The sequence below is a fragment of the Pinus tabuliformis genome, chromosome 1_1, assembly GCF_031772625.1.
Source record: "Pinus tabuliformis cultivar Carrire ecotype Pingquan chromosome 1_1, CPIR1, whole genome shotgun sequence".
Classification (NCBI taxonomy): domain Eukaryota; kingdom Viridiplantae; phylum Streptophyta; class Pinopsida; order Pinales; family Pinaceae; genus Pinus; species Pinus tabuliformis.
In genome coordinates, this window is record NC_142297.1 from 881,445,234 (window position 1) to 881,459,422 (window position 14,189).

The 14,189-nt window shown below is 41.0% G+C and overlaps 1 pseudogene; it reads right to left on the minus strand.

Annotated features, from left to right (window-relative positions):
• Window positions 1-6,664: 6,664 nt before the first annotated feature.
• LOC149217169 (putative receptor-like protein kinase At1g11050 pseudogene) lies at window positions 6,665-10,961 on the minus strand (annotated as a pseudogene).
• Window positions 10,962-14,189: the final 3,228 nt, after the last annotated feature.

Sequence of the window (14,189 nt, forward strand, 5' to 3'; positions counted from 1 at the left end):
TTCACAAAGGCCCTGGTACTTCATGAATTTAGAGGATGCATCTGGGTTTGCATTTGATCATGTTCTAGCGAAATGTTACAATTTGTTTTAAAAATTTAAACCAAAACAAAAATCTTGCATTGCATTCAGAAGTCCAACTCACTTGACCAAGGGAAACAGTTAGAAATTTTAAGGAGGTCAACTTCCAGTATGTAAAGAGAAGGAAATGTGGTAGGAGACCTATTGGCTAATATTGCAATAGAGGAGGAATAGAAGGATCAGACCTAAACACAAATTCATTGTTTCAAAGGGTGGAAAAAGCCATGCAAGGCTATAAATTTAATAAGAATGCTCCTGGCCAGCTCAAAGAGGGAGAAATCTTATTGCGCAGGAATTGTAAAGCCATGAGGAGGAATTTAGAAGGACCTGTTTTAATTTGAGAATTTATGAGAGAGATACCACATAGAATTCCAAGGTTGAAAGTAGTTCAGCCTAATAATTTCAAAGGGTGGAAAAAGCCATGCAAGGCTATAAATTTAATAAGAATAGTCCTGGCCAGCTCAAAGAGGGAGAAATCTTGTTGCGCAAGAATTGTAAAGCCATGAGGAGGAATTGTCATGAGAGCCAAGGAATTTTCTGAGAAGTGCAAATTGGTGGGGAGAAGAAATGCATATGTAAATGCCCAAATAATAGTAAAGCACATAAGACACTAGAGGTAGGAAGGGACCTAAGAGAATGATCAAACAGGGGATAAAGAGGAAGCACCAAAGGAGCAATCTATCTTTCCCAATTTTGGAGTATCAATGCAACATGGCTCGTCAAGAGAGGCTTGTCGAATAAAATTCTAGGTTCCAGGAGGAGAGATTCTCTAGAAAAAATAAGGAGGCAAGGCAAGCTGTTTAGCCAACCTGGAGCTATAAGACCTGGGACAGTCCAGGCCACAAAGAAATACCTTCTTGATGGTGCAGGATGAAACAGGAGGTGCAGTCTTTGGCTGGAAAGGAATTTGACCTGGAAGACAAGGAGAAAAGGAATGTGAATAAGTATTTTTCACCCTGTTCAGTTCTTCATGGATTGTTGAACCAGTCAATTAAGTCATACCTTTAAACAAAGTTGATATTGCAAGGAGATGAGACTCCACTCTGCCCCTGTGTCCAGAACCTGCCACACTCCGTTGCCAAGCTGTGCTGAGCTGTGCGACCGGGGTCACCAGATTGAAAGGAGGCAAGGAAGGCCTCGCTCAAGGGAACACCATCATCCAAATCCAACCCATACTACCTCTATGCGCTCTGGTTGGTTTGCATCCCTGCACAAACAAGAAAACCAGTCAAAAAAAAGATAACCCTAAAAATAGAACAGAAGAAAAAGCAAGAACCCTGGCCTGGCGCTCCTCCTCCTGCAAAAAAATCTGCCCTGTGCGGCCCTCCTCATCCTCCTGGCCCTCCTCCTGCAGAAAAAGCTCGTGCAGCACACGGCGGACTGGCTAGGTAAACGGACGGGTTGGGCTGGGTTTAATTAATTTTTTAACTAATCACTGTTTTTTAATGTTTTCTTTGGACGACAAAGAATTGTTGAAATGTCTAACAATAGATCTAACGGTTAAGATTAGGACAGAAAGACATTTAGGGGAGTTCATTTTAGAGGGAGACGCCTTACGGCGTAACTAGTTAATCAATGTTATCTCAAAACAGGCAGAAAATAAAGAAAGCCATGGCCTTAAAGAGATAAACGGTGTTTCATCTTTTACTTGGGAGGTGGGAAGGAAATAATCATTGTTTCAAGAAAGGGCGATTTTGGAAACCAATATCCTGAATTGAAATGTAATTTGCCAAAATCAACTCCCAAGCCAACCAGGAGAAGCAATCAAAGGTGAAAATGCTCACAATATTATCCCTTCTATTGTAATCACATACTTGGCAACTCATTTCCACAAAATACCACATCCATATGCTCGATGGTTACTAAAACCAAACCATTTGCATTGGTGTGTGTGGCTAGCTTCCATCCCAGAGAAGAAAAAGACTAATCAATATTTTGTTTGTGGCATTACTGAAAATTAATAGACGCATGGGCATTTTCCTGTAGTTTTTTCCATCCATATACAGGAAGGGCACTGCAAATTATTGGCCTACATATAAATTTTTTGGGGAAAGCAGGGTAGGACATCAAATTTCTAGCCTGTTGTGTGGTGGTTTATTGGGGGAAAGCAAACATGCAACAGAGCAAGTACCATCCATATAATAGATCAAAACCTCTGCATCTACTAAAGTAAAAGAAGACTCACCATTTGTATCTCACGTAATAGCCATCTGTAGGAGTCTCATCAGTAATGATGTTATTGTCGAAACTCTGCAATTGCACATATGGATTTAACTCGCAGCCTACCACAGGAATATCAGGGCCTGAATTTTGGGAAAAGAAATTGAAGCATTTGACAAGTTTTGGCTCCTCGAAGATGACATCAAGGACCTTGTTAGGAGGTGCCCATTTATATTAAGTGCTTCCATGGATAAAGTGCAGAAGAGCATGGACTTTTTTATGCATACTGTAGGGCTTCCTTCAAAGTTTTTTTTATCATGTCCTCATGCAGTGTCTTGTTTCAGCTTGGAGCGTAGGATCAAGCCCTGCCACAAGGTGTTGAGTGCTCTCAGTGGAATGCAGCCTTCCAAGCGTCCTCCTAGTCTCTTTACTGTTGCTTTAAGTGAGCGTAAGTTCCTCGAAAAATATGTCGAGTGCAGTCCTCATGCCAAAAAGTTACTTGAAATCTACAGTGGCAAGCCTGCCCTCTAAAAGACTAGAATTTCGGGTTTCTGTTTTGGTCAGGTTAGATTGTATTGCGTTACTCTTATTTTTTTTTTTCTGAATGCGACTAATTCTATTATCATACAAAACAGAGATACATATAGAGTACAGTGGGCAAGGCTAAGAAGTTTTGCCAATCAGCCCTTTCCTTACCCTGATTCCAGTTCCAAAATTGAGCAAATTCAAAATTGGAATTTGATGCTTGACCACTGAAGACACATTGACATGACACATAGAATCTGAACAGACACCAGGGCCATAGACTGACCTGGACAAAGACAGACAGACACTTGAACAATTACATCCGACACATGAATAATTACATCCGACACATTGACAAAGATGTAGATGCCGCTTGGCAGAGTCATACACAGAAAACCCAAGAAAACAGCTGAGGTTACCGGGAGCGAGTTCATTCATCATCGGTGGTCTGGGGCGCCTCTTCGACTCGGCACCCGAAACGGAGAGAATCTTCGGAGTCTGAGAGCTGGATGACCGCGTCAGGGCTCCCTTCCTGTGCTGGCCTGCTTGGACCAGCAAGCGCTGAAGGGCCGGCAGCATAGACGCAATTGGTGGCTGGGCTCGCGAGGTAAGATCCGAGCTCACGTCCAGGGGCTAAACAACTGGTTCCTACCCCAACCGGAAGGCACGCAATGGGGGATTCCTCTCTGCTGGAGCGCTGCCCATCCGGTAAAGGCTCTGCCTCCGGGTTTTGAGATACGCCAGGTTCAATCGTAATGGAAACAACCAGAGTAGAATTAGCTTGAGGGCAGGGGAGCCGATACCTGAGCGTGGGGAGCTCCATCTGACCCTCCTCTGGACCTGGGCTTCTGCTATCATTACCACCATCCTCCTCATTGCTGCCTTGGTACCTCTGAGGCATTGACGTTACTTCAATGGAGGAGGAGGGCGAATTGTGGTCTTGCCGCTGCGTGAAGGTCCTGCCTCTGGTTCCTCCTCGTCTGCTACCCATACGCGGCCTCTCCCTCGGCATTTCTGAATTTTCCAGTAGCAGCCTTACACAAGCACCCGGAGCTCCTCCCGCTATGAAGACAAACTCAATCTCAGCACAGTTGCAGGGTGTGCTCGTTCCTTGCCCTAAAACCGGCGAAGCGCACTTCAAATCCTCACTCTCGTTCCCCTCTGAGCGGAGCAGGGCCTCAACACATTGCTCTCCCATGTTCCTCTGCAAACCGAGCACTCTCCCATTTAATCGCTCCACTGCATCGATCGCCATGCCCCTCGCGCGAGCTGAGAAGACAGGCATTAATGCCTTCGGCTGTCGAATTTCATGCGGGTTAATATCCCGCCTCGCATGGTACCCCTTGACAACGCGGGCCTGCCACCTGCCCACGTGATGGCAAACGCCATCAACATGTAGCCGCTGCACCCGTAGCCGCTGCACCTGCATCCGGGATTGCATTACTCTTATTGATTGAAAGAGGTTTGAGAACATTAACCAAGGGATCATCAGTCTGTTATGATCCAGTGCCATGATCCCTCTAGCCCACATGAGTAATGAGTGGGAATTAGTATATATAGAAGATAATCACGACACAGTCAGTTCCGGTCTGGGATCTTGTTTTGGCCAGTTTATTGTCACACCACAATCACAATCAACATGCACTGTTGAAGGATACTCAGTTGTAATACAATCACAGAGAATGCATCAAATAACACGTTTTTGAAAGACGAAAAAACTCTCATCACCAGATAATTTGTTTTTTGCTAGTAGTCTTGCAACGATCATGCATTGCTTCCTCCCTTTAAAATGTGATGGGATAGATCTGAAATTTTGACTGTTTGAATCATGGTTAACTTGTAAAAGTAAATATTCAAATCCCGCAGGCAAATGTAGGGACTTCAAATTCTTATCCGTTTCTACAGTATTCTGATCTGATTGTTTCCAGATATGCTATATCTATGAGACTTTACTGGAATTGACACATTTCAAATCCAAGCTAGACATTGCACACTAGTTAATCGGTGTTATCTCAAAACAGGCAGAAAATAAAGCAAGCCATGGCCTTAAAGAGATAAACAGTGTTTCATCTTTTACTTGGGAGGTGGGAAGGAAACAATCATCGTTTCAAGAAAGGGCAATTTTGGAAACCAATATCCCGAATTGAAATGTAATTTGCCAAAATCAACTCCCAAGCCAACCAGGAGAAGCAATCAAAGATATATCGTTTATATATGTAGATTATAATATAATAAACAAATACATTTATATCGTTTATATATGTAGATTATAATATAATAAAGAAATACATCTATTTTCGTATAAATACCGGCCTCTTTTCATCCATTTGTTATGCAGTAATCCCTAATTTCATATCTTCAGCGATGGCCATGTTCGCCCATTACTTGGCTTCATCTTTGGGATATCACCGTCACTCCCTGGCAGCGGCTGTTGCAGTACTATCTTCACCATTTCCCCGGATTACTTTGTTAAAATTATCACGGTTTTCTACGATTATTGCTGACAAAGACAAGTCCACAAGCTACCCAGAAGCAGAGAACACATGCCCCGTTTCAGAATTCTTACTCAACGAATGTGGGTTCTGTCAGTCTGAGCTCTTAGCTATCCTTAAAGCAAGGCCATCCATGGTGGCGATGAGATCAGCTCATACCGCCGAACAAGCGGTACAGTTACTGAGAGATTCAGGATGCACAGAACGCCAGGTAAGGCTTGCTGTTACCAGAAACCCATCCATTCTTTGTCTCAACGCTGATTGGCAGTTGAAACCCAAGATTGAGTTCATGAAAACATTGGGCCTTCCTACACAAGACTTGGGAAATGTCATATCCAATGGATCCAGATTGCTCAGCTCCAGTCTCGAGAAAACCCTGCGTCCCAACATCCAGTATCTTCAAAACCTGTTCGGTTCAGAGGTTAATGTCTCCATTGTTTTCAAATCGGCACCTTTTATTCTAATTAAACGTAACGGGCCTGAATTTTGGGAAAAGAAATTGAAGCATTTGACAAGTTTTGGGCTACTCGAAGATGACATAACATAAGGTTATATTTGTACAAAACTTTTGATATCATTCAAATATCTAAAAAATTTAATTCTTTATTTGAATTTTCATGTGATAAAAGAAAGAGAAAGATCCTAATTATAAAAGGTCACCCAAAAACAACAATATTAAGTTAACAACAATATTAAGTTTTCTACTTTTAACGTATAATATATGTCTTGATCTATACTCATTCATTTATGGCATTTCCTTTACAATATTTAGTGCAATTCCTAATTATATATATCTAAAATTTAATTTCCAATTTTATTACAAAATTTGTTGCTATCAAATTTATATTAAACTTCAAAGTTGCCTAACTCAGATTCGAATTGGGACCAGTAACATAGGTAAAAAGTGAAAGACAATGAGCCATGCATGGGGATTACCATTACGAAGACTTTTAGTAATGAGAGATTGAAATAGAGAGACATGGTCGAGACGCTTTCAGATATCATTTGAACACCTTGGGACCAGTAACATAGGTAAAAAGTGAAAGACAATGAGCCATGCATGGGGATTACCATTACGAAGACTTTTAGTAATGAGAGATTGAAATAGAGAGACATGGTCGAGATGCTTTCAGATATCATTTGAACACCTTTAATATCACTCGACACATCTTCGTAGTCTTAAAGCATAGACATATGAGATGAATATAAATAAGTTTAATTTATAAAAATAATTATGAATATGACGGAAAAATATTTAAAATAAAATTCCAAAACATCTTAGCTAAAAAATCGACTCTGTACTACTACGCTAAATCCAAATTGCCTCAGAACTCTCTACTCCATGCGATCCACAAAATACAATTACGAACCTCCTCTACTGATTAGCAAAAGGAATGCGGTGACTGACATCAGCTAAAGCCAGGCCCAGAAACGCGACCAGGTATTACGAAGGAACCGCTTGCTTCGCGTGCGAGAGATGGACCATGAAGCAGAAACGGCAAAGGCCTGTCTCGGATTTCAGGAATCTCAACCTCTCCCTCTAGCATCTTCACGGCTTCAAACATCCGAGGTCTGAATGCCACCATAGCATGCGCACACAGAATACCCACCAAAACAAATCTCTCCATCACACGCTCTGCGCCGCTCTGCCGGATTCTCTCGTCTATTATTTCATTGGTCCTGCCTTGTTTCACTACGCTCCATAACCAATCAGTGATGAGATAACTGGAGGCCGACTCCGCAGAGGCGTCCAAAGCCCTTCTGTCGGTCATAATCTCGAGCAGCAGAACCCCAAAGCTATACACATCGTTCTTGTCTGTCAGCTGACCGTAGATAGCGTATTCTGGGGCCATGTAGCCATGCGTCCCTACTACTCTACTTCTCAAATGGAAGCCTCCTACTTTACTCATCATCCTCGCCAGACCAAAATTGGCCACACGGGCATTCATTTCCTCATCCAGCGGAATGTTAGTGGCTTTGATGTCTCTGTGATAAATTGCGGCCTCAACGCCATCGTGCAGATAAGCCAGTCCCTTGGCAATCCCCTTGATGATGCTCCTGCGCTGCGGCCAGCTCAGAGGTCGGGCCTCCGACTTTTCTCCGAAGAGATGCTCATCCATCATCCAGACTTCCACTGGGAATGTAACCGTATATCAGAAATCGCTGGTGCTCTCCTCTCTCGTTGCTGGCCATGCAGAAACCCTTCAAAACAACCAGATTCCGGTGCCTGATGATCTCCACTTCGTTCAGGAATTCAGAATCTCCTTCCAGTGTGGAATTTATAATTCTTTTCACAGCGATGGGCTGAGAATCCATAAGCGTTCCTCGGTACACCGTTGCGAACTTGGCCAATGAGGTTGGCATCGCTGAAATTATCGGTGGCATCCCTGAGTTCATCAATGTGAAATGTTTTATTTAACAAAATATTTGTTAAATTGTTAAATGTTTTATTTAACAAAATATTAATTAAACTTGGATGTCAGCTTCACAAATGATTTTCGTCCTCAACTTCATTAATAAAAAAGTTATAAAAAAACAAATTTGTTTGTTTGTGAGATTTTCTCATGAACTTCATGGGAAAGGTTGATCCATCCTTAACATTTCATAACATATGTTTATAAGAAAGTCTTATAGATGACTTTCACCATAAATTTCTTTTCATAAAATATTATATAAATTTAACTTATTCAAATAAACAAGTTCAACTTACATATATAATGAGTGAAGGACATTAAAAGAATAAACTTGACGAAAGCCTCGCTATAAAACGTCTTGCATTTCTCACAACCATCTCAAATAAACACAATTGACTCTCTTCATAAAAAAAGTACACGGCTGTGGGATTTGATCCATATGTTAAGAGACTTCTTATTACATATTCAATGATTACTCTCAAGGTGCCCTCATGGCTCCAAACTATGCTTTCATGTAAATTGAACTTTAGTTAATGGTGAAAAACAAACTCCTTATCAAATTTTTATTATAGCCAAAATCTAAATCTTGTGTTTTCACTTTTTTTCTATATTTTTTTCCAAATAATGTTGACAAAAAACTAGTAAATTCAATTATACATTTAAATAACAAAAATAACATTGTAATGCCCCGGGATAAAAATGTAAATATTTGATTTACTGTGGTAAATATAAACTGAACCTGTTACTATTATCTATTTAAAAATTTAAATATAATTTGTTTTCATTATGAAATGAAGGAAGTGTTTCCTTAAAAAGGGAAAATTCTCAAAGAATAAGTTGTCCTTTTGAGGTGGAAAGATAGTTGTTGTGAAAGCAACCCTAACTAACTCCCCTAACTAGAAAGGTTTCCAAAGAAAAGGAGAGGAGGAGGAGGGAAAATATGCGCTGTAGTGACAAGCAGAAAAAGAAAAAGGGAGAACCCAATAAGGAAAAGAGTGGCTAAGTCTGGTGATGACCAGATAGCCCTGCTCACTGTACGAGCACTTACAGAGACTGCAGTCTAGCAAGAAGCAAGGGGGGAGATTCTGGTCCTGAGGGACGAATCTCATGGTCGGGTGAATTGAAAGACAGCAGACCCTGGTTCGGGTGACTGTCAAGAACAATTCTTCAGCCAGAAAACTCCAGGTACGTAAGAAAAACTCTGTGTTGGGACTGTTTTAGAAAGCTGTATAATGTTAATTTTTGTTTCTTCTCTGTTTCCTCTTTATATTATTAAAGGGGAGTGGGTAAGATTTTCTTACAGGAAACCAGGACGGGAAATTGGGTGAAGGTATGGTTGTCTCCCTAAAGAAACCTTGACTGCTGCTAGTGTTTGGTAGCCTGTGAGGAGTTTTGAATTTGTTCTTTTAACAGAAAATTCTCTGGGAGTCAAATGTGAGAGAGGTCTATTGGGAATTCTTTTAGAGATTATAGAAATAACGAAAAACATAAAACTCACAGGGTCAGCATAAATTCAGAGTCTTCAAAAGATTGTTATTATAGCAAAACATGATGCATTCCATTAACAACAAGAGGACCAACAAGGCTCTTTATTTATTCTTTTCACATGATTTATCTCAAAGAAACGTAGAAAAGTATAGTATTCCAAATCAAACCCTTGAAGCATTCACGGAGTGGAAACATATTAACTTTACAGAAAACTTTGAGTCGCATAGTCACAACCGCGAGGGTATGCAGACTTCATGAACAGAGTGTAGTTGCTCGTACTAGTATGCTGATAAAAATTATAAGGTAAACACTCTAATATGCATGCAAAACGACAGCAAGGCAATCTTGCAAACCTCGGCCATACGGGAAACAAGTAAATCCGAGAAAATGTATAAAAGTATAAACCCGAGTCTGAAGGCAAATTCAGGTGATAAAACTGTGGGTTATATGACAAGAATTTAGCAGTGCGAGGAATCAGACTCATATTCACTGTTAACCAAAAACATAAACTGTGAAGCATAACCCACTACCATTATGTAGTGAATATTAACCAATGCATTCGAACATTATGAAATGTTGTGCATAATACATTATGAAACGAACTGAGGAATGTTCAAGAATGAAATTATACATATATACTTACAAAAATGCTCTGTCGCAGTCTTAGAATGTCATAATTCAAACTCAGGAACCTTGACGAGGGTTCATATATTAGAATTATCAGGAAATATGGAGAGGTGCCACAAGAACAAGCGCTCATTCCTTAACCACAGAACTCAGGTCGTAAAGACCAACCAACAGCATAAGAACTGGTGCATATATATATATATATATATATAAACATAGCATACATGAACTGGAACATACATAAACATAATGCGCATGGCTAGTCCTGGAAACTGTAGGGAGCCATACAATATTTACCAATGGAATTATACCGAACAACATTATTTAACGGTGAAACACACAGCAAATATACAAGAGAGCTCGAGGCTCATTAAAACACAGGTAATAGTTCAAAACCCTTTTCGAAGGTTAGAATTCTCAACCCTTGTCAGAGCTGGGAAAACCTGCCAGGCTCAAAATCTGCCAAAACTCTGCGAAATAGGCAAGGTAAAAAATCCGTAAGGGGGCTGGGCCGGAAGGCCATCACAATCCAAGGAAAAAAATAAGAGAGAAACCCTTCACTTCTTGCAGTGTAATAAGCAGAATGCGGAGAAATCATGGGCACAAACCTGGTCAGTCGAGTTTGGAGCAAATAAGACCGGAAGCCGGGCAGCTACACCTGCGCACATGCATAGCTTGCTGGAGTGAGATCCGTAACCCTCGTCCTTAGAAAAACAGGGACAAGCCAGAAGCATGTTAGAAAATTTTGGGGCAAACAGGAACCAAAGGGATACAATAATTGGTATGGAAATCAAGAGAAAAAAAAACTTGTAGACTGACAGTGTAGTGAAAGCACTTACCCTACGGCTGCTGTCGTTAAAATAAGCAGGTCCAAGTTGATTCGACATTTGGCAAAGCTTTAGGGCCATAGCCATTCATTATCTAGAAGAGGCTCTATGTGAAGTCGACACCAGGAAGGAGAACGATGCTGTAGCAAGACCCAGAACCATGTTTTGGAAAACATCAATGGCAGGACTAACTGAGTTGTGTATTGAGCAAACCATGTTTTCCACACCGTCGTATGGGAGGAGCCCGAGGGCGTGGAGGTAGAGGGTTCATAGACCACACCCTCATCATGTGAACGAGCCGGCGGTAGTAAATGCCCAGGGCCAGGTGTAAAGAGCAGCCTTACCCGCATTAAAATCAACAGATGAATCCCTGTCTTCCGTGGAATGTTTCTAAATGCACACATAAATGACAGAATATTTCACCCATAGCCATTTCTATTTGGAGCCTGCGTGTAGATAAAACTAACGTTGAAATGTGTGCGTTCCAAATGAATGCATGGGTGGATAGTATACGTTTATATTGCGTAATTTTTTATTTTTTTTTTCTTTTACGTAGGTTAATTCGTGGGGAACATTACAAGTGGTATCAGAGCGAAGTTTCAGAAACTATGGCCTCTGGGAATTGGTGTCGATATACAGATTGAATATAATTTATTTCCATCTCTATGGAGTAGTTTAAAAAAAAAAAAAAATTGATGCGTGACTGCTCACCTGTTATTTTTATGTTTAAGTACAGGGAAAAGACTGATAATATGAGGAGAGCAGACAGTGCATCACACAGATTTGTAGGGGACCGGGACCTGTAGAGAATAACCCCGAATTATGGGTATAGCTTGGAGAGGAGGCTCGTAGTACAAACCTTGCAATTTTGGAAACAGTGCAGGAATTGAAAAATGAAATGGCCCGATTGAGGGAGGATAACGCAACGTTAACAATGGAACATGAGAGAATTATAAAGAGTCTATCTGACAAGAAAAATCAGCAACCACTGAATCTTGGCGCTGAGCAACAAAGGATGTCAGGAGAATGGAATCAAAATACAGAACCTGAAGAGTCAGAAGGAAGTGAGGAGGAGCAATCTAATAGTGCCTCCGAACAGCAGACATGGAAAAGGCAACGGATAGAGTTGCAAGGGAAATTCCGCAAGATCAAACCGCCACATTTTGATGTAGAACAGGAGGAGGCAGCTGAAGCGTGGTTGATCAATATGAACAAATATTTCTAGCTGTATGAATATGCTCACAATCTTAAGGCAAGGTTAGCCATCTTCCAATTGCAGGGGAAAGCCACCTTGTGGTGGGAGGAGGTTAAGATGGTAAAAGGAGTGAGTGAACAGACTATCACTTGGGAAAATTTTCAAAAATTCTTTAAAGAAAGATACTTGACAGAACGCTTCTATGATGAAAAGGCAAGAGAGTTCCATGACTTGCGCTTGGGACAACAAACTATGGACGAGTTCATCACTCGTTTTACTTCATTACTATGTTATGTGCCTTATATTCAGGAAAAAAAAGCTAAAGTACAAAGGTTTGTCAGTAGTTTACCCTCAAGTATGAGGGAAAGAATCGAATTTGACAGCCCAAAGACGATGGACGAGGCTATACGCAAAGCCCGAATTTGCTACCAGCAAAGCAAGCAAAAGGGAGAAATCCTCGGTAAGAGATGGGTCGATAAGAAAAGCAGCAAGCTGACTGGAAGTGCTAAAGGTAATCGCGGAAGTGGTAATAAAGGATTTGCCAAAGGACAAAACAGTAGAAGCATACAGAAGAACTCACTCTAATTAAAGCCTCCCACTGATTCCACAACCAATGAACAACCCGGAAGAATAGACAATGAAGGGGCAACAAGGCCTCTAGTGCAATGTTGGGGCTGTGGTGGACCCCATTACGTTAAAAACTGCCCTTAACAAAAAGGAACTGAACAAGTTTCTCAAGTCTATGAAGCTTCTATAGTTGGCGATGTAGGACGGAGTCTACCAATGATTAATGCTGCTCTGGAGAATCGTTAGGAGGAGTACCAGCCGACCATGGTGGAATTTGAAGGTAAACTCATAGACCTTGCTGTTACTGTTTTAATTGACCCTGGTGCAACATTAAGTTATATTAGCCCTAGAATTGTGGAGAATTGTAAGTTGCAACCTGTTAAGTTTAAGGACTCTTGGTTAGTCCAGTTGGCAACAGGGGAAAAAAGACGAGTAAATGCTAAGATCAAAAAATGACCTTTAGAAATAGCAAGACAGTTAGTTACAGCAGATCTAAATGTGCTTCCCCTTGGTTCGTACGATATATTAATTGGTATGGACTGGTTAGAGAAGCAGTGGTCCATAATTAATTGTAAAACCAAGACTATCAGTTATAAGGACGAGCTTGGAATTAAGCAAGAAATGCAGGGAATCAAGCAGCCAGTGCAAATTCGGCCCATAACCGCCTCACAGTTATCAAAATGTATTAGAAAAGGATGTGGGATTTGTGCTATCCAAGTGGGCTATACCAACTCGAAAGATAAAACAACTACAATGGAGAATATTCCTGTGATACAGTAATTTGCTGATGTGTTTCTGGAGGAGATTCCCGGACTACCACCGAAAAGAGATATAGACTTTACCATTGAATTGGTGCCAGGAGAAACCCTAGTATCCCAGGCACCCTACAGAATGAGCATACCAGAATTAACAGAATTAAAAATGCAGTTACAGGAGCTGTTGGACAAAAACTACATCCGCCCCAGTGTGTCACCCTGGGGAGCCCCGGTGTTGTTTGTTAAGAAGAAAGATGGAACCCTCTGCATGTGTATAGATTATCGTCAACTAAATAAACTGATGATCAAAAACAAATATCCTCTGCCCCGTATCGTTGAACTGTTTGATCAGGTAAAGGGAAAAATAGTTTTCTCAAAGATTGACTTGCGATCAGGATATCACCAACTCAGGATTAAAGAGGAGGATATAGCTAAGACAACTCTTAGAACATGATATGGCCATTATGAATTTGTGGTGTTACCCTTTGGGTTGACCAACGCCCCCGCAACTTTTATGTGCCTAATGAACAACGTATTTCACCTGTATTTGGATAAGTTCATGCTGATTTTCATTAACAATATATTGATTTATTCTCGGACTATGGAGGAGCACTAGGAGCACCTCAGGTTAGTATTGCAAACCCTCCGAGAACACCAACTATACGCTAAGTTCAGCAAATGTGAATTTTACAAAGAGAAAGTTCTACAATATTTGGGGAATATAATTACTAAGGAAGGAATCATAGTGGATCCCAAAAAGATAAGGACTATAATGGAATGGCCAGTACCCAAAGATGTGGCGGACATTCGATCCTTCATGGGGTTAGCAGGCTATTACAGACAGTTTGTGGAAGGATTTTCGAGGGTAGCTTATCCCATTACTTCCTTACAGAAAAAGGGAAGGGCCTTTAGGTGGATCCCTGAGTGTCAAAAAAGTTTCGAGCAACTTAAATACCTGCTCACCACAGCACCTATTTTAAGCATAGCTGACCCCAATTTTATGTGGTGTGCACGGATGCAAGTAAAGAAGGGGTAGGTGGTGTGTTGATGCAGGAAGGGAA